Below are 27,735 nucleotides of genomic sequence, written 5' to 3'. Positions count from 1 at the left end.
TTCCTTCCTTCCTTCCGACACTTCCTTCCTTCCTTCCGACACTTCCTTCCGACACTTCCTTCCTTCCGACACTTCCTTCCTTCCTTCCGACACTTCCTTCCTTCCTTCCGACACTTCCTTCCGACACTTCCTTCCGCCACTTCCTTCCTTCCTTCCTTCCTTCCTTCCTTCCTTCCTTCCTTCCTTCCTTCCTTCCTTCCTTCCTTCCTTCCGCCACTTCCTTCCTTCCTTCCTTCCTTCCTTCCTTCCTTCCTTCCTTCCTTCCTTCCGACACTTCCTTCCGACACTTCCTTCCTTCCGACACTTCCTTCCTTCCTTCCGACACTTCCTTCCTTCCGACACTTCCTTCCTTCCTTCCGACACTTCCTTCCGCCACTTCCTTCCGACACTTCCTTCCGACACTTCCTTCCTTCCGACACTTCCTTCCTTCCTTCCGACACTTCCTTCCTTCCTTCCGACACTTCCTTCCGACACTTCCTTCCGCCACTTCCTTCCGCCACTTCCGCCACTTCCTTCCTTCCTTCCGCCACTTCCTTCCTTCCTTCCTTCCTTCCTTCCTTCCTTCCTTCCTTCCTTCCTTCCTTCCGACACTTCCTTCCGACACTTCCTTCCTTCCGACACTTCCTTCCTTCCTTCCTTCCTTCCTTCCTTCCTTCCTTCCTTCCTTCCTTCCTTCCTTCCTTCCGACACTTCCTTCCTTCCTTCCTTCCTTCCTTCCTTCCGACACTTCCTTCCTTCCTTCCTTCCTTCCTTCCTTCCTTCCGCCCCTTCCGCCCCTTCCGCCCCTTCCTTCCTTCCTTCCTTCCGCCACTTCCTTCCGCCACTTCCTTCCGCCACTTCCTTCCGCCACTTCCTTCCGCCACTTCCTTCCGCCACTTCCTTCCTTCCTTCCGACACTTCCTTCCGACACTTCCTTCCGACATTTCCTTCCTTCCTTCCGACACTTCCTTCCGACACTTCCTTCCGACACTTCCTTCCGACACTTCCTTCCGACATTTCCTTCCTTCCTTCCTTCCTTCCTTCCTTCCTTCCTTCCTTCCTTCCTTCCGCCACTTCCTTCCTTCCTTCCGCCACTTCCTTCCTTCCTTCCTTCCTTCCTTCCTTCCTTCCTTCCTTCCGCCACTTCCTTCCTTCCTTCCGCCACTTCCTTCCTTCCGACACTTCCTTCCGACACTTCCTTCATTCCTTCTCTGTCTTTCTTTCTCTCTCTCTCTCTTCCCCCCCTCCCCCTAGGATAAATGTACTTTATGTTTAATTTCAAAATTATGAAATCAGGAGAGAAGCAATCCAAATAAGTTGTGGAAGTCACTCCTCAAAAAAGAGAGGAATAAACTAATGCACATTACCTCAAGATTACCCCACTGTTTTAATTTTATATATGTAGAGGTAAAAACAGTATCTATTTATCTTAAGAGTTTCCTGATGCAAAACGAATATAGCAAATCTCAAATACATGTAGCAATGAGAAAAATCTGGGATGTAAATTCCAGTGACTGCTTTACATTCAATAGACTCCTTTACTATTTGCTTCTCAGATTTCATTTATCCTCTTTTCTGCAACTTTTACCACCTGGAGCTTTCTTTCATTTCTTTATAAATTAGTCACTTGAGGTGAACCAGGCTGTTATCAAACACTCCTACCCAGGGGCTAGTGCAATGCAGCACTTGCTTGGGAAGACCACCAAGAGGACCCAGGCTCTGGGAGTCACATCAGGGGGCAGTTTGGGCACTCACTTCTATCTCTGTGCTGGGCTCAGTCAGCAGAGATACTGGCATCCTGATGAGGCCACAGGTTGTTTTCCTGTGGCTTTTCCCCTGAGCAGCCCAGACATGGTGGGAATTGCATAGAGGCTGCTGCCCCAGCTGCAGATGTTGGAGCTGAACAAGCATTCACAAGTGACACACTCAATCACTTAGTCATGCTAACTAGTGGAAGGGTCAGACAACAATCTGACCTTTGAGGAGTAGCTATTAAAACAAGGAGGTCAAACCCATCCATTTCCAGAAACAGCCATAGTAGTATACAAAAGATGTTCAGCTGGACTGTGCAGTGGATTGTGTCCTTAAGTCCTGCCAACATACAGACAACATGTAGTTACCACTGGCAGAATCTCCTCAGTACCCCCTTCACAGAATCCCACAACTAGACTAGTGTTTTCATGAAGAATATTATTTATGGAGGATAGTTAATAAACTTATTTTATTAATTAATTTCCTTTTCCTGGGAGAGGCAAGCATAAGCAACAAACCTAGATGTCAATTTGCACAGAAAACCACAGGTGCTCCAGGAAAAGAAGAGCTCCATTGATGGGCCACAGAGCAGTGTGGTGAGACCAATTTGGGGATCTTATGAGAGGAAAGACAACCAGTAATTGCTAGTTCCTCTCCTCCAACCTCACCTAACACAGATGAGTAATAGCCAGATATTACTGGTGCCATGGACATGGTACAGAGCTGCCTGAAGACTGAAACAAGGTGGTGCATTTGTTGAATGCCAGAGATGCTGCCCAGCTCTGCACTCCAGCAGGGTTTCAGGGAAAGCTCTAACTCTAAAGACCACAGAACTGGCTTTTCAAAGTCATGATTCATGCACATCAACTAGGAAAAGTAGGACACAACACATGCTTCTGTTCTAAATCCAAGGCACAGTGATCTCTGACCTTTCTCAAATTGTAAAGTAACTGTTGGTTTTTGTTTTCCTTGATGTCCCTTTAGGTCTGAAGAATTAGAATTTAATGGTAGTCTCAAGCAGATGTAGATAATGAAACTCTGTGACAGAGCTACTATTTTCAGAACTGTCTTTTGAAAACATTTTTTTAATTTCAAACACATATTTAAATATATATATATATGTACACATGCACAGACGGAGGAAACAGGCTATCCAAACTTTAATGAAATTTGGCTATTTCTCTTCAGGCTAAAGAAGAAAAAGATTTTTGCTTTCTTTGTGTTTAGATATTCATCTGAGCCTCTGAGAGAGAGAGGATAATCTGGAGTTTCATAGAGTTTGTGGTCCCAACTTCCTCAGAAACATTTAATCAGCCCACTAAAGTCATTGCACTTTCTGAGTCTGTTTTTAATTTGCTAAAATCAGGAATACAGTTCTTTTTGAAAGAAAGTCCTTTTTCCTCTGTGAAGTGGGTTTCCCTGGATGTCTTTTAATGTCATATGATTAGGTAGAGAGATGCACTACAGGGATAACACATTATATGACAGAAGAGATGGTGACCTTAAGCTGCTTTATTTTCTCCATATCAAATAAACATGGTTATGATATAAATTTATCTTAAGACACTTTCAGTGACTGATCAGTACTTCTTTGTAGAATTTCAATAGAGTCAGCTCAGATCACATAAATGGTGTTTTATTTTTGAATCTAAGTTATTTTCCAGCTTCATTCTTATGTGTCTGTTACTGTTTAAACATTTTATTTAGAGACTAAAGAATGATCTCTCACCACATAGGCAGTTCTGTGTGTATTTTGTTTTCCTGATATAGGTTTTTTTATTGTCTAATTCACCTGCTTTCTGGAGAACTTTGCTACAATTCACACAGAGCTAACCACAGATTTTTGAAAAAAAATTATGATCCTTTCACACTAATGGATAAGTGTTAATTTCATGCTCCTTTTTAGAATTTAATAACATTGCTCTTGCATATAATTTTTAATTTAGAATTTATCCTATGCATATATATATATAAATGTTTTGGAAGCTTAAGACCCAATTCTATCCTTATTTGTAAAAATGAAAAAATATTAAAGAATTCAAAATAGTTCTTACTGGCAAAAAATTTCTGAAATAATCTCCAGCTTTGTGCATTGACTTTAAGTCATGAACAATAATGAGTAAGATAATTCAGCCTTTACAACCAGTACAGAAAGCTGAATCTGTCTCATTTTCAGCATTAAGCAATACATGAAACCCACCTGGGGATCCTGGGAAAGCCCATTCAACACTCATTTTCAGCTTTGTTTTGTTTTTCTCCTCCCACTTCCCAGCCTACACGAACACTGAGGGACATACAATCCGTCTTGTTTTCCCACCTGTAACAAAGTCCACTGGGGTAAAAACCCCACCAGAAAAGCTAGGTTATAAATGGTGTCTTAACCCATTACAGCTGCACTACACAGAAAAGTTGGCTGCATGTGTTGTGTTCTTTCTCTTTAAATACACTCTACCTTTAGAGGTTATTCTTTAAGCTATCTTCTGTTGCCATAGGCACACTAGGTTGAACAGATCTAGCTAAACACAAACAAGACAAAAATAAAATGTGTGAACCTGTGCCTTGAGAAAAAGACACCCTGCCTTTTCCAAGGATTCCACAGAATGAGCATTTTTGACAATATTTATATATGCTGGGTTTTCAACTCTACCTTGGACCTCCAGCGTACAACGATTCTACACATACACACCCACACTGTACACACATTGGCATATGGTATTTACAGTACACCTTCCATATTATCATATAACTTTCTTATTTCCCACTATGAAACACAGAGAAAATTTATGCTGTGTTGCATACAGTATGCTGTGTTCAAGTGAACTTTACTACATACAAAGTTTCAAGAGCAGGTCTGTGCGAATCATTAACTTTTCAAAAGGTGCCAGATCCCTTCTGTCACTAATGACATGCGTAACAGTTTAATGTAATGCTACTTTTAATTATCAGAGCCCTTTCTTTAAATATCAAATTTCCCTCTCTAAATTGTCCTGAGTTCCCTTTACAGTCTCATCTGTCACTGTAAATGTCATCACTTTATTCCTCCTTTGGATGCAGTGACAGGCCCACTCTTATCCCCAGCTTTATCTCTTTTTCCATCCTTTATTGTACTACAAAGATCCTTCTTTCATAGTTTACAGCTGTATCCGCTTTCCACACGTGGCAAATGATTGCCTCGGTAAAGGTATTTTCTGTTTCAATCTTGCATTTTCCCAAGGGAGAACAAAAGGGACAAGCTTTCTGGAGTTGGTTTCACTGAGAAAATTGTTTAGAATTGCCTCATTCCTCAACAGATTAACGAATGCATACAATCCCGGCTTAAGTGCTATTGTACAGCACAATTTGTCCATTATACTTTGTCCCTTCCATTTATAAAACCCCCTCACCAATTAAAGTAATACAGCCTTCCAATACCTGCTCCCAATTAAATCTGAGCTGTATTACCTGCCTTGATGCAGCTGGTCACAGATTCCTACCACTTACTAGCATTCATTAGCCCAATTCATTATCCGGGGGCTGGTGGCAGGAATTCAAGCTACCGGCTTTATTCAGGGGCCATCAAAATTATCAGCTTTCAGCACAAGGCCCCAGTAAGAACAGGATTAAGTGAAGGGAGAGGGAATTCATACAGTAGCGAAATGTCATTGTTTCTACTTTGCTTATGTCTCTTCTAGATCAGTGCATCAGGAGCATCCACTGGGTGTACAAAAGAAGACAGCTGGTCACAATTGGAAGAAAGCCTTTTGCTCATTTGCTTTCAGTATAGCTCCTAATTTTGTTTTCCTGTGCCTCTTGCCTTCCAGCCTCCTTGCTCCAAAAGATAGTCTATTGTCTGATCTGGAGCCTACTTACAGATGTGATCATTAACCACTTAAGGTCTGCTGCTGCAGAGTGGCTCACTGCAGTTTAACGACAATCTTTCACTTATTGAGATGAAAAAACCTAATTTTTCTGACAGGATGAAAAATTGCTGAATTGCTGAGGTTTCACTGCCCAGTGTAATGGGGCTTTTCCAGGCCTTTGGTGGTCCCAGGTTGCTCTGCTAGGTGATAGTGTGCAACATGGCAGGCTGTGTAGAAGGAAAAGACATCTGCTGCTCTGAAGTGGTTTAAGTGTCAATGTCCACTCTGTAAGTGAGCTTCCAGATTTTACTGGACAGTGGTGATTGTAAGACAACCAGGCACATCATAAGCTTTGGGGCTTTCACAAGAACAGAACTGGGGCAGAGGAAAGGGCAGATTTACTCTTGCCTGGTGCTTGGAGACTGTCGCCCTCCAGCTCTGCCCACTCCAAAGAGGACTGTGACCATGTCATGGCTTGTTCTGGCCTGTCTGAGGATGGTGCAAGCAGGGAGATTAGAGAGGAGAAACAATAATACTTCTTGTGAATATAGTGAAGGGAGAGGCTTGAAAATTTCAATCTAGACAATTTTGGACCAATTTTAAGCTAATTCTTTACTGCAAACACCCATCTCTTATCAAGGATCAGCAACATATGCACATCCATAGCATTTTTTAAGGTGGTGGAGGATGTATATTAGTGTTTTCCTCTCAATTAACTTCTAGGCAATATTCCCAGCTAAATACATAACATCTTTGGCAACATGCCAACCAAAACCTTAAGACCCAACGCTAAATTCTGTACTTATACAGGCAGCTTAGATTCTCATGCGGTGAACTGGAAGAATGCCAGTAGCTCCCACCATAAACCGAGCAGTAGGAACACTATATATATTTTTTATCAAGAAACTCTACTTTTCTAAGACCACTTCAAAACTGCACCATTTTAATGTTCCTTTAGCACAAAATAAAAGAAAGATTTAACCTGCTATTAAATTAACCCAATTAGCCATTTATTTCATGTAACCTTACACTTCTGATGGCATTAAATCAAACACACCAACATGTGGATTTTTTTCTTTCTTTTTTTTTTTTGTAAGTTATGGTAATTACACACTGCCTGCTAGACAATAAATTTCTTGCTAGCCTTTTGCCCTGTTGTCTCCCTCTGGAAGAGGATTATTAGAACAGAAGCATTTAAAGATCCCTCCTCATATACTTCATATATGGAAAAAGATGTCCTGGAAAAAGATGGAGTACCTATGCACCTTGAGGCATAAAATAAAATAATAAAAAAAAAACCAGAGAAAAATCAGAGTGCAAAAAACAGAAAAAGAAAAAAAAAAAAAAGAAAAAGGAGAAAGAGAAAGAAAAGAAGGTGAGATATTTACAATATTTACAAAGGGTTGATTTGTACTCTATATGTTGTCCATGTCATTTGACTCAGATCATGTACCAAAGGCCACTGTTAGCTGGATGTTATGGTTTTTTCCAAAATCACTTTTCTTGGGGGGGGGGGGGGGGGGGGGGGGGAGGGGGGGGAAGTGGGGAGAAAGAAAACCCAGTTCCAGTAAAAACTGGCAAGAATCTGTGATCAGAATGCCCAAATCTGTCTCTGACACATTGACTATGAAGCCAAACAACCATGCGTGGCACAGCTGCCACCAAGGGCAGGGTGGTGTTCCCTGATGCTCTGGCCCTCCTTTGCCCTCCAGGCAATGTCTTTTGTAGCCAGGTTGCCTTTGCTGCTGCCCCGTAGTTTCCTTCACTTGCTGGTGCCATTTTGTGCGGTTTTCAGGCTGTCAGTGAAGCAGGTTTATGGCAGAGCAGACGAGGTTCTGCAGCAGTGCCCCGCACGGTGTGTCCCAGAGAGGGCTCGGGCAGCTCCTCCACCTTGGAGAAGCATTCCCATTGCACACCGTGCCTGCGTGCAGCTCTGGCAGGGAGCTGTCAGCAGCATATTGGGTATCCTCACAAAGCAGGGAGAGTGCCCTCCTTGGTTCTGTTTAGATGTCTTCTTGGGGGCTTACTTTCAGAGATGGCTCTGACTTGTGACCCTGCTGCAGATGGCGTAGCTGTTGCCTTGGCAGACTGCCACTCACATCCGGTCTCCAGTCTCACGTTCTCTTTCCTTTACAACGTGGGTAACCCTGCTCCCGGCTTTTAATGTCTCCTCTTTTCCCCCCTTCCCCCCTCTCCCCCCGCCCCTTCTTTTCTAGTTCCCCTGGCAGGCACAGCTCCTTGGCTCCCCAGCTCCTTGGCTCCAGAAGCTTGTTAGGTATTTGTCATCAAAGATTTTACTCTTCCTTCCATAAAGTTCACCCACGATGACAAAACTAATGAATGACTGTAAGAAGCATCATGATAAAAAGGAAAGCTAAAGCAAGCAAAAAGAATGGCTGAAGTGTCTTTCCTTTTCTCTTTTTTTCCCCTGGCTGTCAATGTTTTAATTTCTCAATTAACTTCATTTGCAACCCTGGTAAGCATTAACAATCTTTTGAATCTTATGTGGGTTTTTAAATATGAAGAGCTTTGTTATCTTCACAGACTTTTAAAGATAGATTGATAAACTGTAAATAGTACAAATTTGATATGAAATCTTGAATGATATATCTGGAAGATTTTCTGAAATAAATTACTTCCAACCCTTTATCTGCTATTAACTCTTCAGGAATCACACAGTATTCAGCAATGTGAAATATGAACAGTTCTGAATCTGAAATAATCTGAAAATACAAAACCATTACTTTTCATTCAAACTTAGTACCAGAGAAGTTTTTTAATTTTTTCTTCTCTCTAAAGAAACTTTTGCACCTCAGTTCTTTACTTCACCTTTAAAAAATCCTTTCCTCTCTAAAACATGTCCTCTGCAGTTCTGAATTTACATATCTTCATACTCAAAGGTAAAGCTTTAAAATTTTAACTTATGCAATACTTAAGATCACATTTTTTATGCAGAATTGCACTCTGCTCTATGTAAAGACCCTGGGACTACCATGAACCAGGCCAGGATTCCTGTTTTCTAGTTTCATTCCAAAGCAGGCTGAAGCAGGGAGGGAAGGAAATGAGCATGCCCCAAGCAGACACACCTTACACTGGCAGAGAAGTTAATAGAAAACCTTGGGGAAAATTATTGTAAACTCTGACCCACAAATTCTGACAGAAAAGGGGACATGTGTTTGCACAGGTGTTTTGCTGCTCTGAGATGCACTGTTACAGACCATAGTGTTTCTACCTTTCTTGGGATTTTCACCAATCCTAAAAAAATAGGGTTTGAGTATTAAAAAAACAATAGTAGTTCTTGAGATGAGAACAGAATTTCCTCAAAGAAAAATGAAAAATTTCATTGTGGATTAACCTTGTCCCTAATTGCTATTACCTGGAATATTTCATGCTGTACTGTGATCTGATTCTCGAGCAGCTAATGGTTCCCAACTAATTCAAAACATTCCCATTTTCCAGCTAAACAGATTTCTTAGTTTAGTCCAAGCCAACTGCTCTGCCTCTGTGGGATCATCTTTTCCAGACACCGGGTTCTTCTGGTATACAATAATGCCAAATACATCTGTGTCAGGTTCATCTTTACAGCACATGGATCTGTGCTGTATCTGCTGGAAGCTATTATTGCTTCTTTTTAGATTACTCCTAGGCAAAGCACTGAGTAAATAAAAAAGGGCTTCCCATCTCCTCACCTTACTTGTTTGCAATATGAGGGTTACTTATGCACAAACAAACAAATGAAACCCAAAAGTGGGGTAAAGAGAAAGAAGGACGCACACTTTCAGGATTCCTCCTTGCAAGAAGATTCTTCCATTTATTTGCATTGCCACAGCTGTCCGCTGTGGTGAAAACAATCTTTGAGACACCTTTTCCAACCTGCCTGAATAATAATCTCAGATGTTATGGTACTGCCACTTTTTGGTTTTGAACTTTTGGCCTTACGTTGAGCAAGTCTTTCCTTATGTTTAGGTACACAGTAGGTTCTTCTGACATCTGTACTGCCTCCTGGCTGGGATATATGATATTTCCAAAGACATTGGATTTTCAGAGATTTGTAGGATAACAGCTGGTTTTCTTACATGCTGCTGTTCTCCACTGGAGGTAGTCCAGCTTGCAGACTCTCATCCCTTGGGGATCTTTGGCCTTAGCTGGAGGTTGTGTACTTGTTGTCCATATTTCATATAAACCATTCAGTTGTGTGTTCAGTTACAATACCACAAATTACTGGAACTTCACTTTGATATTTCAGACATTTTAATGGAAATTAAAAATTTCAGCAATGTGTAGATACTGCCTTAGAATGATTTTGGTCTTCTTCCTTTTATCCAGAGCAGTGACTGTGCTTAGCAACTGCACATGGGAAGAGACTCTGCAGGTAGCGCTGATGACACCTTTTTGTTCTTCTGTCTGTACTCAAACTGAGCAAGGGTTTCCTTGCTAGTCATTCCACAGGTATGATTAGATGCTTTACAAAACTGAAGTAAACATTTTTACTGCCCTCATTTTTCTTGGCTAATTTCTCCTTGAATTTTTGCACAATTTTTGCTGTTGTCTTTTGGAGTATCGATTTAAGACATTGAGAAAAATAGACTAATAAGTTTCCATTATTCACTGCAGAAGTAGTCATTCATTTATTTTTCTTCAGAATTACTCTGTTAATTTTGTGTGTTTGTTTAATATAGTCTATCAAAAAGTTGATATGCTTGTAATAGACGCACCAACCTTACTATGTCTTGAAATCTTGTTTATTATGCTTACTCTTAGATTTTTTTTGTTCTAACATAGCTGCTTGAAAACATTGTTTCTGGTAAGATGTAATTTAATTTATACATGACATCTTGAAGTGCATATTTTCTTCCTGTGAAACTACATGGAAAAAGGAACATGGTCCATGGTTTTCCTCTATGGCTTCTTTTCATGTTTCACTTGCACCTCTCTGTGGTTTTATGATCACGTAAGAAGTTGTGATAGTGCAGAAGTTGGATTGGCCTGAATGCTCTCTGAGATTTTGTAAAGTTCTACAAGTCTTGCCGTTTCACCACCTACACAGATGAAATTTGATTAAATTTGCAACTTCCAATGACAATGAGAAATACTTATTTTTGTTTAATTTAAGAATAAATAATTCTGTATTGACACCAATGGTCTCCGCTTGTACCTACAAAATTGGTAAAACTGGTCAGACCAAGGGTCTATTTCCCATCTCCAACAGTGCACAACAGCTGACACACAGAGAAAAACATAAGAACAGAGAAACAGTTGTGATACTTCCCAGCTCCAAGCACTGGGACTTAGGCCATGGATGGCAGCTTTGGGCTTAATAGTCCTTAATGGATTTTTCTTCCAAAAATAGGAAGCAATTCATACTGGTAACATCTAATGGCAAAAATTCTACAACTTAAATATGTATGCGTTGTCTTCTCTGAGATCCCTGGCCACAATTCACATAATTTCACATAATTTTTGACACCATGTGTTCAAATACTTGTGTGAATTTTCTGCATTTTTAAATTTGTCTTTCATGCACTTTTTTATCTGATAAAACACTATCTTCAGAAAGGCGTGTTGAAAATAGCTAAATTGCTAAGCTTTTCCCCAGACTCACCATAAACTGTAAATGAATTGTTGTGTGGAATCCAAGGTCATGGAGTTTCTTTTATTTTTGCAAGGATTGATTAATGTTTTGACTTCCATATTTTTCTAGGGGATTTGCTAGAAGACTGTGAGCTTCATAGTGTGTTCTCTTTCTCTCCAGACTTTTGAAGGCATTGTCACCTACAGAGTGGTTTGCATAGGCAGAGCAGTCTTGAATCTGCATCACTCTCATAGGTACTACATGACTAGTTCCTTTCTGAACCAAAAGATCCTTTCTGATCTTTCTCCAAGGTACAGTGCCTTTCTGTAATTCTAGTATGAAGTCTCAGTGCTGGTTTGCAAACAGAATGATCAACCTTTTGACCATTTTTATTTTCTTTGCATTTAACATTCTGTTCATGCACTGGATATAACAGATGCTGTCCACGTCCTGCCATTCTCATAGATGTGGACAATATTTCTGCTGAGCAAAGGGGCAGACATTTCCTATAGTTTTTGCTCTGGGATATCACTCATTCAGTCACATTGTCAGTTGTAAATGTTAGTATTGTTTCTTCCATAAACTATATCCAGGAACATATTAGTTATAAAAACTGCAGAACCAAGGTATTTAGGCTTGCTTCATCATTTTCCTTTTCCTTATTCTGTTTTGTAACCAAACAGTATGATTGTTGCTAAAACTCTCTCCTTATAGGTGTTCTCCAACTGTGTTACTCCCACTGCTTCACTGCTTGCCTATGTGATGTACTCAAACATAATGTCTGGTGTAATTATCTTCCTCAGGTATGGGAGTTTCTTTTCCCTTGCATGGTGCAATCCACTACTGGTTGCAAATGTGCGTCGATGGATTTCTGTCACTCTTTTCAAGATAAGTACTACACAAAAAGGGACATTCCTCTCCTCACTATGAATTCCTTTTTGGGGAAAGTATGTATTTTATCACAGTCTGACATTTGCATACTGGTACTTCTAAATAATGTCATATCAATTTAGATATCTGGATAAGTAAAAAAATTGAGTATCCTATTGAATTGTTTTTCTAATACTTGTAATTTTTTTTCAATTACTTTTGATTTGGATCCTGTATAATACAAACCTTATGTGTTTCCATATTTTAAAATATATGGAGTTTGTTTCAATCTAGTGAGTAAACCCATTCTTAGCTATTTTACCAGAACATTTTTCTAAACTCTCTCTTTTTTTTTTTTTTTTTTTATAAGCGGGAAATGTTTCACCATTTATTATTCAAGGCAAACAATCTCAAATAGGTTAAACAGCCTGTCCAGATTTTCTTCTTCTTCTTTACTGAACTTACTTCCAGCAACCCAAGCATGTAGATAGTGCTGCCATTTTGCATGGTACATAATAGCAAATGAATAGCTATTTAGATTTTCAGATTGCTTATTAAGAAGATATGATAAAGATATAATCTCATTTAATTCTTTCTGTCCTTAGTCCTATCTTCTGATTAGTTTCAGTAAGCCATGCTTTATTTCTAACACCATGACTTTTTTCTTTTGTATAATGCTCACATAAATGTGGAATAAATAGAGAAGGGCATGCTAAAAAAAATTTAGTATGACAAATTTGAAGTACACTTTCCATCTTGCCAGCTCAGCTGAATTCATCAGAATGGGCAGAGGATAAGCAAGATTGCTCCATGAAGAAGATTCCTCATGTCAGCTTTTGGAATCTCTTACCAGAGATATCACTGGCTATGGAAAAGTTGCGCTAACACTGTCCTGGATTTGTTATTTCTTCCAGTGGTTTCACACAGGAGACCAGATGTCTCTATATCTAACAGAGTAGATGGGGTGGGAAAATACTTTCTGGAACTCAATCCAGAAGAATAGATAGTTCAAGACCACTGTATTCCTCTTGAGCAACCTTTTTAATATATGTGTATGAATATAAATATACATTCTTGTGTATATATACACACATACATATGTATTGCTTACTTGTATTTACATACCCAGAGACAGCATGGGTGAACTCCTACAAAATTTCATTAGCCAAAGCTAGTGGATATTATTTCACAGATGGTTGGAAGAACCAAGAATTCTCTTTGTGCTAGGATTTCCATCACTTCCCAAAGGAGCAATACAGTATAATCAGTTTGATATACACGTGCAGTCATTTAGATTCACACATTTTATGCAACTTTGACTCACACTTCCTTTCTCCTATTCTCCATTTTGACAATTAATGTGTTTTGTTACTGAAGCAGCTAAAACATGCAGGATCATTTTTCTCCTATGACACTCAGTTCACCATCACTTTCAGAGATGTTGTCCTCTGACAACACATAAAACAAGGATAAGCTTTGTTTAGGCATTTTGGAGTCAGCTTTTGCTTTTTATTTTCTAATTCTCCATTTCTATTTAGACCTTTAAGTAAAAATAGCTGCAAGATGGAAATGTCACTACTACAATATCTATTTCAGGACTGGATTTCTTCAGTCACTGCTGCAAAATCTGTTCCATATAACTTTCTCTTCTGGCTAGCCAGGAGTTTTCAGAAACTCATTACTTTCCATCATCCCTTATGCACAAGGTTTTTCACCTAACAGTTTCACTCTCAAATCAGTGACATTGAAACTGCTGAGACTCAGATATATGCTTTGTATCTTTCTTTTCAAAAAAAGTGGCCTCATGAAGATCTAATTAATGACATTTTCCTTCTTGTATGTCCACCAAATTGTATGGAGTGTGACCTGATATCCTCAAGGTTGCATCTCTTGTCCATCTACCAGAATGCATGATGTGTGACTGTAGCTATAGGGACCTGAACATCAACTCATTTGCCTTCAGGACTTCTAGACACATAAGTGTCTAGATCACACCTTTTGATCTCTGCTTAAGAAATTGCAGGAAACCAGTTTTAACTAAGTTTATAACAGTTCAAAATTATCTAAAGAGTGGAAGAATTGTTAACTAATGAAAGACTGGCCCACTGCTGCAGGCAGGTAGCACTACATGTCAAGGCTGAGTAGAGGATAGGTGTTAAAAGACCTCAGTTCCCTGAAGTGGGTAGGTCTGATCTTCCACAGGTGTGATGATTTCAGTCCCTGTAGGATGCTCATTCTATTAATCACTACTGAAGATCAATGGACCCATCAGTTTTAGGCCAAAACCAGCATATGCAGTAGCATACTGAACAAAATAGCATATGAAAAAGGCAGAAGGGAAATAGAAAGGGATATTCATACCATTGAATGCTTAACTTAGGAGTCATTTTTTCTAATCCTGTGCAAAAGACAGATACTCTGGACTAAAATCTCTTAACAGAGAAAAGCCTTGTGGTGCCACAGAGAATGTGGCAAATGACTAAACTCCCACTGCTACTATCTGCCCCTAATTCCATGGTGGGGGCCACAAGAAGGAATAGCCCACACTCGGTTTCATATATTCAGCAGCACAGTGCAAAAAATAACTAAAAAGAATCAAGCACACATATAGCATTAAGAAAAAGGAGACTCCAAGGCCCCTTCCTTAATCTCTCACTATAAATCCAGTTGCATATATTTTATTTGGCAGCAAGCTATTTCAATATATAACACTGACATTTTTCAAGCAAGCCAGTTCTGATTTTGAAACCAGAAAGATTTCAAGGATGGTGGTATCTTCACCTTAATTCTTTACTTCTGATTCACTTATATGATAGTGTGTGTGTTTTATTTATTTTCCTTATTTTTGATGCTTCTGGAAGTGAAACACTCATCTTCATATTAAGAGTCACAAAATCTGTTAAGCACTTACTGATATAAAATCAATGATTAATAAAACCTTTGCACATTGGTGTTGCCTTTAATAATTATTTCACAAGTCTGGACCCAGGTGTCATGATAATTACAACCAATAATGGGTCTAATACCTTTTGAATTGATTACCATGGATTTGCTCATACTTGCCAAGACAGAAATTATCCAAAGACTGCTGCAGTTATTTTGATTTGTACCTGAAAGGTTTTCAGCCTTTAGAAAGACTCTTTAAATTAGAAGCAAATCTAATTGTGTGCGTTTTTGCCCAGACTTTCTAAAATAGACATGAATAGTGCATAGCACACACAATATTTTTTTAAAAATAGATTGAAAACATGAATACAATTTTACATAATGAATGGTAAAAGCCAGGGTAAGCTGTGAAAAGCAGCACCACTTAGGCTAAAAGCAAGATAAAATTTAGACATAGAAATTAATTATCAAAAGTAATAATTACCTTTCCTTCCTTTGATCCAAGTTGCATAGTATTTGTCCTTGGAAGTAAACATGCTGGGTACTGTGTAGTGAGGGAGGCTGAAAGGGATATCAAATTTCAGTAGTGTCTTATTTGCTAGTACAGAATGAAGGAGCAGGGGACCTTTTCTACATAAGTGATTTCAGTCATTTGTTCCTCTACAATGTTTTTGGAAGGTAAGCAGTATTCAAATAATATTTCAAGTTTTAATATTACACAAAGCTCTTATGATTATGATACGCTCAGATCAGATAATATGGCAATAAGTGGATGACTTACCAAGTGATGAAAAAGCATGTGCACCATGCACCTTAGAAGATGTGGGCTAGAACATCCAACTGTAATATTTCTATTCCAAAAATTACAACAGTCAAATTCTGGTATCAATAATAAAAATTACTAACATGTTTATCAGGACTTCCCAACTTAATTTTAAACACGTAATGAAACAGCAGAAAAATATATATATAACATTAATTCATCAATGTAATGGGGAAACTCATTGAAGCCTCCTTTTATCTCATCTAGATTTAAAAACCGTTTTGGGGTGTCTAACTTCAGATTTACAACTGTTCAGGGTCCCTACACAGTCAATGAGGAGAAAGAGAGAGAGATTGGAATAACCAAGAGCAATTCTGCCATGAAGGAACACGACATTTAGCTTCTCAGCAACCCCTGAGGAGGAACTGTTAGGTGTTACCTAATACTAGATAGACATTGTTTACATTTTGACCCAAAGCTTCAAATTTACTGATGCATACTGGCAAGCAGTGGCCTGTGCCACTTCTAATTTGCTACCCAAGCCCACAGTTCAGCAGGCCTAATGATAGTCCTTAGTAAAAAGTATTAGGAAAAGCTGACTTTAGAGCCACTAGGAAAATTAAAATCTCAGGACTCATTCCCAGTTGCTAGTAGAGTAATTAATAGATTACTGAAATAAACACAGTTCAAGTATTATAATTATAACTGTAATACTCTCAGGGTATTCGCACGGTACAAAGGCACAGGCCTCATGATTCATTCAGTTTCTTCAGCTTTTAGAGAACCACAGAGAAGATGCCACCAGAACAAACAATTAGCAGACAGATACTTCATCCTTTGCCATGACTGTAAGGCGATGATCACGTGCAAAGGCTGTCCTCGGAAGAGTTACGTTTCTGGGTATTGATACAGGTTTATCTGGGGGCCTAAAACTATCAAGTGACATTTGACATTGTGTCCTGCCTGGCCATCTCTGCTGGCCAGAAGAGCATTATGGAGGTGTGGGTCTCACACAGATCCTCTGCACCATCTGCATGCCCCAGGAGAATGTCTTAGAGTATCTCAAAACAACAATAAATGTCTATATTCAGGCAAAAAACTGTGCATAACTTACTGCAAGGCAACAGAATCACTGAACAAACACATAGCTACCTTATGAGAACAGAGGTAGCAGAATCTGATCCAGACATATTTTGCTATTTGCACCCCATGGGATAAATTTGTGCCAAGTATGTTTAAAATGCTGTCTATGGACTCTCTTCCCTTCTTTTGAATTAGAGTGATTGTTTATCTGAAAGGGGAAACAGGATAGATATGATCTAATTTACATTTAAAATATACCAGGATTTGTGGTTAAGAGTGTAAAACAATACACATTAAAGGAAATGTCAAAGCCATTCATAAAGTAAGATCTCTTTATAGGTTGCAATATAAGCAGAGATTGTATCAAGTTGTTATTTTTTCTACATTATGTTTATTGCAAATTTTATAAATTCTCATTTCATATTAATATTCAGTATTTGTACAGTATGTGGACACTATGTAAACATGAATGTTCACATTGTCATGTTGTTATGACAATTTGGTTCATTTTTTATAACTTCCATAAATTATCTATGAAACTGCAAACTAGCTTTATCACTGGCATCGTCATTTTCAGAAGCATATTAAATATTTTGTGAAAAGTGTATCAACATAAAGGAACAAAGGGAATAGCTCATCATATTTGATTATTTTATGATATATTTATATAAATACTTAGTATGGTATGTTTGATGACTGCAATCAGGCACCTGGGACAAGATCAGAAGAAAAAGCTTTACAAGAGTGTCGGTTCGATAATGAATTTAAATCACTGAGAATTTGCAAGTGAAAACAATAAGATTATTATATATGTGTAATTTCTAGCTTTGGTGTAAGTGCTCTGGGACTGGCACCAGCATGCTTTGAACTGCTGCAGTGACCTGTTAGACCTTTTGCTCCTGCAGATTTATTTTAGTGGTCTAATGTCTCTGGATAGATTTACCCCATGAGTCAAGGGTTGAGAAAATTCATTCATGTTCATGCTTGTAAGCCCCTGGGACCAAGAGCATGTAAAGAAGAGCCTATGACGTTGCATTAGATTTTAACAGCAGGGGCATCATCACCTTCCTGGCATTTTCTCTTCAAAGACAGACAAATATACAGAATTTTATCTGACATGAAAAGCTTAAAAATGATACAGACAGGCCCCACACCAGAGTTTGTCTATAACCGAGTGGCAATCTGTCCCCTCTGAAAGCAGAAGTTTCAAAGTAACCAAGCATGCCTGTTGCTTCCCAGCAAGTAGGAAAGCGTGAAGCAGTATGAATAACCTGTCCAACCAGTAGAATAAGATTTTATTGTTATAAGACACCATTTGGCATGGGTACTTACCCACTCAAAATCGTGTTTCATTTTAGAATTTATGTTTTGTTAATTAAATTAATTAATTTGTTTCATTATGGAATGCTATAGATAGGTTCTATTGGCTTAGAAAATGAAAACACTTCCTGGCTAATTGGCCAGAACCAGTTCATACTGCCTAATTATTAGCTGATGAGACAATAACCATCTTCTTTTTTAAATATCTCACATGATTTTGAGAAGTTTTAATGCAGTTGCACACATACATATTCTTTGGCACATAATAGACAAGCAAGTAAACTCTAACATAATTTTCAACTTTTTTTGTCAATAGTAGTATAACAGAGTTCCTGCCCCAAGCATTATGCAGAGAAAGAGATGCTAATAAATCTCTTTTGTTTCTGCAGGATAAATGAATGGAACTCTGAGGGGTTTTGGCAAGTTAACATGGTTTTCTACATATCAGTAATTTTCATTGTAAAGGAAGCTCAAACATCACTGCAAATTATTAAGCACCAAATTAATCTGAAATCAGCAGGAAATTACACAGAATGTCACTGAAGGAAAGGTGAGGCTGTGACTTAATTTATATTATTGACATATGTTAGTTCCAGCTGGGCCTAAACAAAACCTTTCAGGATAAACAAATCAACATTTGCTTTGCTGGAAAACTTCTGTCTAGCTTTACTGCCAATCTACACTTTTCCACTGCCCTGTTGCTAGACCAAAATATTTGACAATATGTAAGGTTCAGACACCACTTCAAACCTCTGAAAGATTATATAGATTTACTTGCGGGATTTTTTTTTATTCCACTTTGATGAGAGATTCCAATTTGTCAGCACCAAAACACAATGATGTGTTTTGAAGGTGCAGGCCTGGGACATATGGAAGCACCATGCCAATGCACACTCATTTCACATGACTGAAATGCCCTGTGAAAATGTAACCAGAGATTAGTCACCACTGTTGCCCAGGCTGCTAGGAAGTGTTTTGTCATGGTGACAAGGAAAGCACCACCAAGCAGACCTTGTGGATCCAAATTCACAATGGCAATATGGGACCATCAGTATTTTTAAAAGTCACTTCTTAAGGGATGTCACCCCATGTTCAGACATGGACTTTGAAAACATTGTACTAGGAAATGAATTATGCAAATGGTTTGAGTTATGCCAAGCAAAGTATAGTCTTATGGCTCTTAGGTGATAATATGGTAAAAACCATTACGCTGAAGAAATACTAGCATCCTAAAGCAGAATACAGCACTTTCTATAGCCATCTATAGAAACAGATATTCACCTTTTAAAATCTATGGTCAAGGAAGATTCTTGTGGAAATCTTTACTGGTCTGCTGTATTGGATTCACATGGTCAGGTTTTTGTAGCAGAGAGGCTACAGAGGTAGCTTCTGTGAGAAGCTGTTAGAAGCTCCCTCCATGCTCAGCAGAGCCAATGCCAGGCAGCTCCACAATGGATGTTCCACCAATGGTGGTAATGCCTCTGTGATTACACACTTAAAAAGGTAAAAAAATGTTACTGCACAGGTGCAATTGCAACCTGAAAAGAGACAAATACGCATATGTCAGAGAAATAACTCAACGATCAGCAAGGTCAGTGCAGAAGGAGGGGAAGGAGGTGCTCCAGGCTCTGGAGCAGAGATTTCCCTGTGCACTAAGGGGAAGACCATGGTGAGGCAGCTGTACCCCTGGAGACCACTGGGATGCAGAAGTCCATCTGCAGTCCATGGGGAAGACCCACACTGGAGCAGGTGGATGCCTGAGAGGAAGCTGTGAACCCATGGGAAGCCCATGCTGGGACCTGTGGACCCATGAAGAGAGGAACCCATGCTGGAGCAGTTTTCCTAGTAGGACTTGTGACTCTGTGGGGAACCCATGCTGCAGCAGGCTGTTCCTGAAGGACACCTGTTGAAAGTGACCTACATTGTAGCATTTTGTGGAGAACTCTTTCCTGTGAGATGGACTTGCCTTGTGGAAGCCCATGGGGGACTGTCTCCCATTGGAGGGACCCCACACTGCAGCAGTAGAAGAACTCTTCTAGCTGAGCATCAGCAAGGACAACATGTGATGACCTGCCTGTAACCCCCACTTCCCATCTCCCCACACTGCTGAGGGGGAGGAAGTAAGCTTGAAAAGGTGGGAGGGGTGGGGAAAGGTATTTTAAGATTTTTTTTTACTTTTCATTACCCTGCTCTGATTTTGTTAGTAATAAAACCATTTACATTCCCCAGCTGAGTATGTTTTGCCTGTGAGAGTGTTCTGTGTGTGATCCCTGCTCCTTAACTCAGTATCTCAGCCTTTCTTATATTTTCTCTCCCCACTCCACTTGTGGAGGGGAGTGGTGGAGCATCTTTGGTGAGTGCCTGGCATCCAGCCAGGGTCAACCCTCAATGCCACATATGCTACATAAATTGATATTATCTACGACAGAAAAGATTTACTTAATGTGAATAAATAGGTATATAGAGGTGAACCTTTAAACCCTCAAGAAATTCAACAATGTACCTGAGTTGGAGCAATCACCAGTATCAATGCAGGCTGAAAGATGAATAGATTTTGAGCAGCCCTGTAAAGAAGGAGTTGGGGATACTGGCAGATGAAAAACTGGAGCCAGCAATGTGTACTTACAACCAGGAAAGCCAACTGTATCTTGGGCTGCATCTAAAGTGTGCCTGGAAGGGCAAAAAGGAGATGAATCTCTACCTCTACTCTGCCCTCGTGAGACCCCACCTGAAGTTCTGTGTCCAGCTGTGGGGTCTTCAGCACAAGGAAGACATGGACCTGTTGGAGCAGGTTTCTTTGAAAACCATGAAGGTTTAATGTTTTTACATTAAATTTCCTTCCAATTGTTTGGGCTTTAAAGTGTTTGGTCTAAAGTTAAACACACATCACGCTGAAGCCAAATGCATAAGTCAAGGGAAGACCTTGATGGTTTTGAACAGCTCTAATCAATGTTTCTGCTGTTGGTTACCTTCTGTTTTTTTCTTTTGAGGAATGCAATTGAATGTTATGTCAAAATTAGTCTCTTAGCTCGATGCTCACCTATATTTGCCCATGCTTTGTTGTGTTACTAGTTTTACTACACACCCCAAATAAGTAATTTTCTTATAGGTTCTATTAATAATGGCAGAATAAGTTTTTGTTTGTACTGGGCAGGGAGCATAGAGAATGTGTTGGTTTTTATAAATGAGCAATGTCAGAATTCCTTTACAAACTCCAGATAATTTTAGAGCATTATTAGAAACTCATTCACAACCACATATGAATCACTATGGTTTCCCTGAGCAAGAATGCTTTACTCTGAGTAGCGTATTACACATAATATCCGTGCCACTAGCAAACATCACCCTGTTATGTTTTGCTCTCTATCCACATCTGCTTGCCAGACTGTTCAGTAGCTGTTTCTCTCTCTGCCTCGGCTCAGATATTCTCCTAAGAATCTTAGGGAACTTAGCCAACCAAAAATTTACATTCCCTCTTGCTAATGCCCAGAATGTTAATACTTTTAATCTGTTTTCAGAAATCAGGTGAAATCAATGGATGGCCCCTTATTTGACATGCTTTCCTCAAAAATTTCTGAAAAAAAAATTAAATATTTCCTAATTTCCCAATTCCAAAATCCTAGAAAATTCTGGGAAGAAGCATCCTTGTGAGCTCAAAAAACCATCCTTCTCTATCCAAAAGGAAACAGAAATCACAGACAAAAGAATAAGCACAACTATGCAGACTATCCCATGTTCATCCGCCTATCCAGGGAATCAAGTTAGAAATGGCCCTTAGCCCTTGTTACAGATGAAAATAGAGGAAAACGCATTCTTCTGAAGGTGAAGAAGGTGATTCAATCCTCAGTCAGGCTGCTTGACTATAACCAGTCTTTTAGCTTCTCTACTGCTTTTGGGGCCAAAATAACCCAAAAGACAAAATCAAAAAGCAAACCAAACAAAAAAATCCCAAACAAACAAACAAACAGAAAAAACCAAACAAACAAAAAACCCACAAAAAACCAAAACAAACAAACAAACAAAAAAACCAACAAAAAAGACCACCAAAATTTAAAGAAACAGTTCTGTCCATTTAGATGTGATGAACCTGCATCTAGACAGGACAAATCTAGTCCTGAGTGCTGGATGTACAGCACAAGTTGAATAAACAATGAAAGACTTATTTTCCATTAAGAGCTTGACATTTACAAAGTGACTGCATGACATATCATGTCATGTATTATGAACTTTTAAAATAAAGATCCAAGCTGAGCACACATTCAGGAATTATATTAAAAGAGGTTTGGGTTTACTCACCATTACTAATTACCCATGAAGAGCCTGGAGCCTGTATTACTTTTTTTTTTCCTTTTATCACATCATTATGAAAAATATGTTTTTGCTCAAAACAACAAATAGTATACTGTTATTATATTGAATTGGAATCAGGTGTTTCCACAGCAACTTCTTTCACTCTCTGAGGAAGATCTCAACCTTGCTACTCCTCAAGGGAGCACAAAGATCTCTCCCACTCCAGTGCTGTGGAAACCAGGAAATGGCTAGTCTCAAGGGAGATGCCAAATTATTCCTCCCTTCTAGAGTTCACTTATGTTCCCACTGAAGTATAATAATAATTTAAATTCTATAATTCCATTGAATTCCTCTACTCACTCAATTTTTTCACCTTGTTCTGACTTCGCCTGGGTTTTCTTTTAATATATAATACAGGACCTATTTTCTATTGCAAAATATCTTTGGAGTTCTATTAATGATTTTGTTAACAATATTAATTTAAAATGCTAGTCAGGCAAGTTCTTGCTTTTAGAAAAAATCTTTATGGCAATGTCAAATCCATAGTTAGAGTCCTGACTAAATGAAAATAGAGATTGAACGGGAAATACTCTCTGACCTGGGTTGAAAACTTGAAGGTAGTATGACTAAGAGGAGTATCACTGTGTCAGGGTTCACCAGCTCCCCCTGTCCTGAAAAGTAAAGCTTTGCTACTGGGTCATGTCACTCATCATTTACAGAAGAAACACTGATACCCTGGAAGATTTGTCAGAGCAAAAGTAGATGATTTTGACATTTAGTTCCTTTCCCTTTCCTGCTACTCTCTTTTCCAGGTGTGGACTTCTCATCTCTGTCACTGCACCTTGCAAAAACACCCACACCTCACATAGCAGAAACTCTCTTACAAAATACTGTAAAAGTCCTGCGGATTTTGTGTGCCTCCAATGGAAGCAGCCTCACTGAAGCACAGTGTGAAGCCATGGTGGGTGTAGGTGGCCTTATATCAGCCGTGGCATTGTGCAAGTGTGAGAAGAGACCAAAGGCTGCCCTATGCTACGCACAGCTGATTCCAGACACCTCCAGCAGACTCATGGCAGGACCCAGCAGCCAAGATGGTGCCACCTACGGGAAGACATATTAAATAAATGACAAAAATTATGGACATAAGAGGAGAGAATGAAAAAAAAAAAAAAAAAAGAAAAAAAAAAGGCTAACCCAATGGGGAGAAACAGCAGAGGGAGCACCAAGGTCAGAGCAGGAGGTGGAAGAGATTCTCAGGTTGGTAGACAGTGAATATTTCATGAAGGGCAAGGTGCCTCATTGAGAATCCATGCTGGTTTAGATGAAAAGTATGAAGAAGAAGATGAGAAACAAAGGAACATGTACAGACCATAGTCCTCATTCTCCACTTCCCATTCTACAACATTTCGCAAGTAAATGAGGTTGGAGTAAGAGTGAGGTAGAGCCCAGAAAATGGAGCAGGAAAGTTAAGGCTGTAATATTTGTAATTTTATTTTATTTGTTTCTCACTATCCAAGTAAATTTTAATTATTAATGGATTAAGTTTCCTGAAGACAAGTTTGTTCTGCCAGTCATAGTGATTGGTAAGCAATCTCCATATCTTTACCTCTGTCCACAAACATTCTTCTATCTGGTTTTCTTTTTACCTCCTCTTATCCTACTGCGGCACGGGAAATGGGTGAGAGTTTGTGTGGGAATTTGGCTGTTACTAATGGTGAGCCCACTGCTGAAATCAAAATGTTTTTCATATACAAGATCTGTTTTATTAAGGTGTGTAAAATTATCTAGAATATGAGGTGTGGAGAGTGAGTTGTGAAAGGAAATTTTTCCTCCTATAATTGTGGAGAAAAAGGTTTTGCCCTGACAAAATGAAATCTCAGTCCACTGTGCGATTCTCGTTTCCTTTCTAGTGCTGGTACTATTTGACATATTCTTTGTCATTTGATGCTTACACTTCATATTCTTCACTACAGAATTTTCTTTACTCTTTGATCTCAGCCTCAATTATTTGTCCCTTTATTTGTTCCTTTGTCCCTTTATTTTTTTCCTGTGCGCAACACATCCAATTTGGCCTTGTAAAACTTCTAATATTGTGGGTTGCTCTTGAGAAGACTTTTTTGCACACTGTTACAATAAAAACATTTTGCATACACTATTGCAAGTGCCCTATATAAACCTGGCAATCTTCAGGACAGGAAAGGCAACAAAAATGGAAGAAATGTAACATCTCAGTGGAATTTGTATTACCAAATTTCAAGATCAAATATATAAAACCAGCAGCAATCTATACTGATTAAATATTGTTCTGACAAAAGCGCAGGCAAATAATTAATAACACTGAAAAACTTGGAGTGTTTATATTGCTGAGGTTTTTTTGCACCAAGGTAATCCATCTAAAATTTACTTCAAATCCACTTTCCTAAGTGTCTTCGGACAATTGGCATGATTATATAACATCATAAAATAACAGTATTAATTTCCCTTAAAACCAGAAGGAGAAATATCTTTTAGAGGTTAAAATTTGAAAAAGAAATTATATATATTTGAAAAGTCATGAGATGCAGAGACAGACAAAAAAGTATAAATGGGGACAAGCAATCTGAACTTGTTCTGAAATAACCAGCTCATTTTAAAAGGAAAATCAAATTAATAATTAACATTGTTTACCTGAGACAGGGAATTGGTGTGATCTGTAAGTCAAAAGCTTCATAGAATTTTTTGAATTGTCCTTATGGTACCTCTGATTAAAATGTGGATATGTCTCAAAATTTAAAAAACAAGCATACAAAAAGCTGAACTTTTTATTGAAAGAGTTTGTCTAGTACAGGAGAGCATTCTTTTTCTTAATATTCATCTATGTCAACTTCTCTGGAAAATCTTTTTATGCTTCTTATTTGGAATATGAAGGATGCATGCTGGCCAAAATGCAATAGCACAAGGAAATTGAATAATAAACTTTTGAGCACTGGGAGTGTTTTTTCCTATGTCCTTCTGGGGTCACTGTGTGGGTTTCCAAAATTGTTTGCATGTTGTGACTTGCTCCATAGAAGAATTACCATCCATGATACATTAAGATATTTTTTGATCTGTGATTTTCCACATTGGCATGTCTATGTGTTATATTCATATAAATCGTCTGTGTCATCAACTGTTTTTGAACATAAGTCAAACATGTCCAGACTGGTCAGTCTATCCTTGAACTCCCAAGTAGGTATTTGAAAAAGTCAGTGATCATTTTCCCTTTTTTCACTAAACAAACTGAATGGGATACAGAACCCTTGATGATTTATTAAATGGCTCCATTGTAGCTGGAAATCTTACAGCAGCTGGCCAACAGCTGCAGCATGCCCTAGCAGTCAGTACCTCAGTCTTCAATCTGTTGGAAGGATTCCACTTTATTCACAGCTGTGCTTTTGGTTTTCAGTGGGGTGATCCCAAAATGCCCAGGCAGTTTGTTCCATTCACCCAGTCAAAGGCATTAAATAATACAGCCGCAACATTCTCTTAGGACTGTCTAACTTCTCTGCATGAATGAGCCCTTCTTGTTTTTATAATAAGCCCTTGGAGAATGCAAGTGTAGTCATTCGTAATGTTCTCAGGTTATTGTCCATTTAGAATTTGTGAGGTTCTTCAGTATACGATTCTGTGCATGGAAATTATTTTCTACCTATGTCCAAAACAAACAGGATTGCAACAGTGGGCAAACAATAACCTGTTCCAAATCACACTAAATTTACTGGACTTGTGATTTCAGAGGAAAAAAAAATAAAGAAGAAAGGATAGTCACTGTTTAATCAGATTGTTTTGGGTTGGTTTGTAATTGGGTTTTGGTAATATAATGTGAAAACCTGAGGAACATGGACATAAATCTGGTTTGAACTTATGTGAAGCCCTTAATATAGACAGACTTAAAAATATTACTAGCATAAATAATACTTCTGCTATGAGAATGGACTTCTGATTTGTCACACAGAGGCTGGATAATACAGACTCAAGCACATTCCCATGTGGTACAGCATGCTGTAGCCTCCACTATTAGCTCTTCTTACAGAGTTCAGCATAGAAATCATTGCTGATTATGGGGAAATTTATCCTTTTTCAGCTAGAAATTGTATCAGTTGTAATATGCATTGATTTTTCTCTCATGTACTTTATTTTGTCTAAAAGCATATGGTGGTATATGGTGTCAGACACAGCTGATTGGCCTTTGAACACTGCATCTGTGCCCATATCACTTTCAAACCCAACTTCAGCAGGTTGAATGATGTTCAGTGCTCAGCCAGGACATACTTTCTCAAGTGTAACTCAAGCTTGCTTGGAAAGAAGGTGTTGTTCAGCCATTGGTGACAGACAATTTATAAATTACCTCAGTGCTTTATCTTTAAAATCATATATTAAAGACATTGGCTTGATGGGGTTTGGCTCTGGAGCATCCTTCCCTCTTTAGAAGTGCTTTAACACAATCTTGTAACAATTTCTTAAGGGTTGTCTGGGTTGTCTCTGTAGCTTAGCATAAGTTATACAATTGGATCAGCCAGGCATTTGTCACTGGTCCCAAATGTTATCCCTGAAATAAGTCTTTACTTTAGGCAGGTTCACTTGTAGTGTAAAGTGAAGATGGTACGTATGATGGGACAGCCACTGGATCCAAAACTTTTCATCTTGTCAGCCAAGAAGTCTTCCTGCTCCAAATTTTACAGACAGCAGAGGAGCAGGTGCAGTTCAGGTGCCTTAGATTCAGATCCTTCTGCTGGTCAAGAAACATTAATCATACCTGGTTATTCACACAGAATAAAAAGTGTGCCGAGGAGAAGCTGTGACTACTTGAAGCATGAGTATGATCTAACTTTCCAAATGCTAATTTACTAAGTCTTTCCAGACCTTTTAGAAACTGCTGGAACTGAATCTGTTTTAAATTATTCTATTTTAAGTGATCACCAGAGTCTAGTCTGACATTCTGCATAAGACAGGCCAAGGAATTTCACTGAGTTCTCCAGACCACAAATCCCTTCTTAGATCCATCAAACCTTCATATCTTTGTCATGCAACTGCAAAATCACAAAGAGTTTGTGGGGTGCTTCCAGGTTGTGAATTTGTGGTTTTAAATCCAGACCTTTAGTTATTTAAGTAATAATATATTTTTGTCAAGACAATAAGTTTTATGGAAAACTGTTGCAATGTGCTAAAATTTCTTGCTATGGAGAAAGAAAATTATACCAACTATTTCCTGTAAGAATTTCAATAAAATAATCCTGTGTTTAAACTTTGAAGTATTGTTGTCACTCAGTTTTTACACACATTTCCTTTTCACCTTGTAAGGCATCTTCAAAAGGCATCTTATCCTGGCAGGACTGTAGGTGAAAAGGACTTCTGAATTCAGC

This window comes from Ammospiza caudacuta, chromosome 2 (genome assembly GCF_027887145.1).
Source record: "Ammospiza caudacuta isolate bAmmCau1 chromosome 2, bAmmCau1.pri, whole genome shotgun sequence".
NCBI classification, from domain to species: Eukaryota; Metazoa; Chordata; class Aves; order Passeriformes; family Passerellidae; genus Ammospiza; species Ammospiza caudacuta.
This window is presented reverse-complemented; position numbering follows the sequence as displayed.